We start from the raw sequence: 5,362 nt of genomic DNA on the forward strand, positions 1-5,362 counted from the left end.
GCCTTTTCCCGCTAGGATCGGAAATCTTATATTTTCCATATCCATATACCGTTGAATCCTTGGGGTTCCAGAATCCGCCTATTTTACTAGTCTTCGGAAACGGAAAACCCTGAACCAAGAAGAGTTGGATATGTTATGTAGGGTATGTTTTTTTTTTATTAATTTTATTTTGAGCTCTCAAGATATCGATATATACATATACAATCTCTACATAATGTCTCTCTCTCTATCTCTATATATTATATATATAATATGTACATTATGCAGTAGACCCATAATGGGAAATCCAAGTGGCTAATTTTTGAATTAAATAAAAAGCCCTTTTAACTCAGTGGTAGAGTAATGCCATGGTAAGGCATAAGTCATCGGTTCAAATCCGATAAAGGGCTTTTTAAATTAGTGGTAGAGTAATCTCGTGCTAAGACGTAAGTCGTTGGTTCGAATCTGATAGAGTACTTTTCTACTAAATTGATTCACTTTTGTTCTTTGTTTTTGAAACTTTCTCTATATTTTTAGAGAATTTTATGACTTAGTGCGGGATGGATGCATTTTTGGTCTGAACACTAAATGAAGCACGGAGAATTAATCTATAACGATCAACTAAAAAAAATCCTAGATGAAAACATAACAGAAAAGTTGGAAAAACTCTTTGCTTTGGATCTATTTATACTTTTCGAGTATATTGACAATTCCAAAAAACTGCTCATACTATGATTATAGTATAATCACGAGCGGTTGTATATGGCCCTATCGTCTAGTGATGCCCCTATCGTCTAGTGGTTCAGGACATCTCTCTTTCAAGGAGGCAGCGGGGATTCGACTTCCCCTGGGGGTAGGGAGTATTATGAAAGGAGGTTAATCATAGATTAGCAAAAACCCTAGAATAAATTCTTCCTGGGTCGATGCCCGAGTGGTTAATGGGGACGGACTGTAAATTCGTTGACAATGTCTACGCTGGTTCAAATCCAGCTCGGCCCAAACCAAAAATCTAGGGCTTCGTGAGTATGAACTAAATCCTTTTGTTTTTCTTCCATAAAATAAAATGTCTGATCTATAGAAATAAAAGATAAAGAAAAAAGGGAAATTTTTTTTTTCTAATCCATATCTCTCTCATTCCTTTCTTACAAACAAAAGAGTTTTTCTTATTGAAGGCTGGATTATTATCCATTTTTAGTGATAAAAAATCACGACATACTAGTTATGTCACTCTCACTATACCCACGTATAATATAATATGTGGGTATGTAGTATATGATTCGTCTATTTCTTAGAGTACGAAAGACGAATCGAATCTTCTTATGGTTCTATTTAAGAATGGGTATGCCATACACCCCGCGGGGATTGTAGTTCAATTGGTCAGAGCACCGCCCTGTCAAGGCGGAAGCTGCGGGTTCGAGCCCCGTCAGTCCCGAACTAGGGTTCAATGAATGGAGAAATTGATATTTCCTTTTTCCATGAAAAAAAGGGGCAGGGAGCAAGATCAAATACCCACAGGGCACCCTTACTTCACTTTTTTATTTTGCATCCCTCATTAAAGAGGGAGGGAAGGCATATAGGAATTTTTTTTCACTACTCCCGATCGATAAAGATAAAGAAAGACACACATACGATATGTGGATTAGTAGAATTTAGGATATTATATTACTCTATCTTTCTTTATGATGATACCATCCTCATCTTAATTTCCTATTCCACTCTTATGGAATAGAGTACCGGTATTTTACCGGAATCCATACATAAATCGTATTCCCTTTTTATTTCAGACCTCTTTTCCCCATCTCACTTCTACTGCTTATTTGGATGTCTATGTGACCCATAGAAAGTTGGTCATATAATACATACATAATTGTATGTATAACTATAAGAAAAAGGAAGGGAAATTGTATAAGATTAAGAAAGTAGAAGATTAAGAAAGCTCGTGGGTTAGAGATATAGAAAAGAAAAAGTAGAAAAGGATTAAAAAAGAGGGAATTCCTAATCCAATCAAAAAACCCATTTTGGTCTTAGTGTGGATAGAGGATCTTCCTATGTTATACTATATAACTCTCATCCGTGAAATATAACTCTCATCCATGAATTGATTTGATAGATCCGATATTCATAATATTGAATTGATTCAGTATTATCAGAATGCAAGCCCTACCCTTGAATTTACAAGATACCCCTTTTTCCTCTCCATGGGATTACATCCCGAGTTATTGTGAAAATAAAAAATAAAGAGGTTATGGAAGTCAATATTCTCGCATTTATTGCTACTGCACTGTTCATTCTAGTTCCTACTTCTTTTTTACTTATTATTTATGTAAAAACAGTCAGCCAAAATAATTAATTGGAATTCCAATTAATCATTGAAGAAATTAAAAAGGGATTAAATAAAAAAAATCCAAGTCTTAAATGAAAGGATCTGGTTGGAATCTTAAAGTGTGGTAGAAAGAACTACATATAGTTTTTTCTACGACACTTTAGATTCTTTCTATTATATTATCTTTGAATCTACATAGAATAGATTAGTAGATTGAAATAGTTAAGTAGTCTAATTCAATTTCTTTTTTCATTGCATCCACTTAATTTCAATCAGGTCAAAATAAAAAAATCTAAGACAATTCTTGACCAAAGAATCCATGGAAGGAAAGAAAAATAATATTAAGAATAGACTATAGTAAAAAGTAAAAGGAAATGGAAAATGTGTGATATGCCGTGAATAGTTCCGTGGAAGAAAGTCGAATTTTCTTATGTATAGAACTTTTTTTAACCATTCGTCATTTCTAGTAGAAATTATGAATTGGTATAATGGCTCTTTCTTACATTACAACTTACAATACAAGAGTTTCTTACAGGAGTGAAACAAAACTAAAGAAAAAGATTAAAGAATAACGTTTGACAAAATGATTAATGCAAAATGATCCATTAATGAAAAGAATTGATACAACAATTTGATTACTTAATCAATTAGTAGTATCCCTAGAGTCCACTCCTTCCCCATACTACTAGTGAAAGAGAAAATGTAAAGACTACCATTAAAGCAGCCCAAGCGAGACTTACTATATCCATCTAAATTATGTCTCCTATTTCTATGAAGGGATTATTCTATTCTACTATTGATCAATAATCATAGTGGAATCAAGGGTACAGAGTCAAAAAGGGATTCCGCCCTAAGGCCATGGATCAATCAGTTCAAGGAATTTACTCCTAACAAATTCTTATAGGAATTCTGGTAGAATTAGAGAGCATTAAAAATACGATACTATAGCCCTTTTTTCCTTAAAAAAGAAAGAGTACGGGAATGATGTCCTGAATAGAAGAAGCGGGAATAGGAAGATTTTTTATTCCTTTTGTTACTCTTTTTTTTTTTTTAAGCAAAGGACGCCCGAATATACCATAAAATTAACGATAGATAAATATTTATTGGATACCTACCTTACCTAATGTTTATTTTTGACCTAAACCCTGCAGCCTTGCTTTGTATCATTCTATGAAAGAATGAAGAGGAAGAGATTTTATCCATAACACAACTCCTAAATTGATTTTTGATCGACCTATTTAATCTGATTCTCGTTAGAATTAAAATTAAGTAGTCCTTACTTTAGTGTATGTAGGTAACATAAGATGTACGATAAAAAAATGTATAATAATTAGTAAGTCTTGATATTCTTTCGTGGAGTCCCTTCTTGAATCTTAGATTGAAAAAAAAAAAGAATGCCCCTTAGGGACCTTTCTTTGGATACCAAGATTTCTGACATCTTATCCTCGTATTTTAAAATTATCAAATCGAATCTCAATTAAGAACCAATTCAAATTCATATAATAAAAGAATAAGGAAACACTACCTCACCCCTATTGATAACCATTTTGGCCACTACCGTCAAAACAAACCCTAACCCTAGTTTGAGGATAGAACTATGGTATGGTTTCTCTAAACCCAGTATCGGCAGGCCCAGTTACTCTCTTGCCCGAACTTATGCGAAGTAAAAATTGATCGAATTCGATCAGCACTATAAAAAAAACCTAAGTATTTTATTGATCAGGCGGCACCCAGATTTGAACTGGGGATAAAGGATTTGCAGTCCCCTGCCTTACCGCTTGGCCATGCCGCCAAAAAATCCGATCAAAAATCTAGAAAACAGCAAGTATTCATCCACGTTTTCTTACGAAAAGCCCCTTTTATTTTGAATATAATTCTACTTACTTTTTTCCAATCTTTTTCAAAAAATCTATTCCTGCTTTTTTTGATCCAGTTTCTATTATTCTCCTCGATAGATTCTATCTTAAAACATACATTGTTAACACAATAAAACTTCCCATTTCTTTCTATTGAGATGAAAAAGAAGAAAAAGTGGATTTCTATTCACAGGCTGCAAAATTCAGAATAAATTGGAACCGTTAACTAGAATTCTCTTTTTTTTATTGCAGTAGTGAACTACTCTTAAATCGGTATTATCTCCCCCCCCTTCAATGGCATAATAAAATAGTATGACTTTATGCTTAATCCGTGTATAGGTAAACTTTAGGTCCGAACAGCATTATTATCCAAAGATCCCCTTTATGTACATATCTCTATGGAGAATCATGCTTTAATTTTTAAAAGTATTAAATTAAATATCTTGAATAAAAAAAGGAAATTTGCTCTGATATAGAGTATAACCTTACTATCTTGGCCTACCCAAGTGAAATTACGATAAAAGAAAAGCATGGATATGGGGAGAGGTGGATAACTAGATTGGCATGTACTTAAAAAAGGGACTTACTTGATTTTAGAATTCCACAATGAAATACTGAATTTTCTAGTAATTATACTACTCCGATCCGAAATAAAAAAGAACCCTCAAATTATTTTGAGAAATTAAAGTAAGCACGCTATTCTAAATCGAAGTAAAGTCAAACTTTCTAGTATATTATATTACGGCTTTATTACATTCATAGAAAGGAGATAAAATGAGAAATCTTTGCCATCCAATCTGATTAGAATATCATAACATAAAGTATAAGTGGCAGAATTTTTTTTTTTAGGAATGTTTTATCAATTCATTTTCATTTCATTTGTACCCCTGGCAAACTCGAACTTTCGTCCAAATGGTCTCTATTCATATGTATGAAATACATATATGAAATACGTATGTGGAGTTCCCTAGAATTTCATGTGATTCAGTAAACAGAATATAGATTCCATGATTGCTAGATCGATCCAGAGGGATTGATGAAGAGTGAGCTGATAATGGAATTTTTCTTTGATAAACAGGAAACTTAAGATTAAGATGCTCCGGAATGGAAACGAGGGAATGTCCACAATACCCGGATTTAGTCAGATCCAATTCGAGGGATTTTGTAGGTTCATTAATCAAGCCTTAGCAGAAGAACTTGACAA

General features: G+C 33.2%; 4 non-coding genes across 4 annotated transcripts; 3 read left to right on the forward strand and 1 right to left on the reverse strand.

Annotated features, from left to right (window-relative positions):
• The first annotated feature begins 317 nt into the window (after positions 1-317).
• On the forward strand, positions 318-389 carry TRNAT-GGU (transfer RNA threonine (anticodon GGU)). Its single transcript has one exon. It is a non-coding gene; the product is annotated as a tRNA-Thr (tRNA).
• A 507-nt stretch (positions 390-896) lies between these two features.
• On the forward strand, positions 897-978 carry TRNAY-GUA (transfer RNA tyrosine (anticodon GUA)). The gene has a single exon. It is a non-coding gene; the product is annotated as a tRNA-Tyr (tRNA).
• A 359-nt stretch (positions 979-1,337) lies between these two features.
• Positions 1,338-1,411, forward strand: TRNAD-GUC (transfer RNA aspartic acid (anticodon GUC)). The gene has a single exon. It is a non-coding gene; the product is annotated as a tRNA-Asp (tRNA).
• A 2,612-nt stretch (positions 1,412-4,023) lies between these two features.
• On the reverse strand, positions 4,024-4,094 carry TRNAC-GCA (transfer RNA cysteine (anticodon GCA)). Its single transcript has one exon. It is a non-coding gene; the product is annotated as a tRNA-Cys (tRNA).
• Positions 4,095-5,362: the final 1,268 nt, after the last annotated feature.

This window comes from Aegilops tauschii, unplaced genomic scaffold (genome assembly GCF_002575655.3).
Source record: "Aegilops tauschii subsp. strangulata cultivar AL8/78 unplaced genomic scaffold, Aet v6.0 ptg000694l_obj, whole genome shotgun sequence".
In the NCBI taxonomy this organism is placed as follows: domain Eukaryota; kingdom Viridiplantae; phylum Streptophyta; class Magnoliopsida; order Poales; family Poaceae; genus Aegilops; species Aegilops tauschii.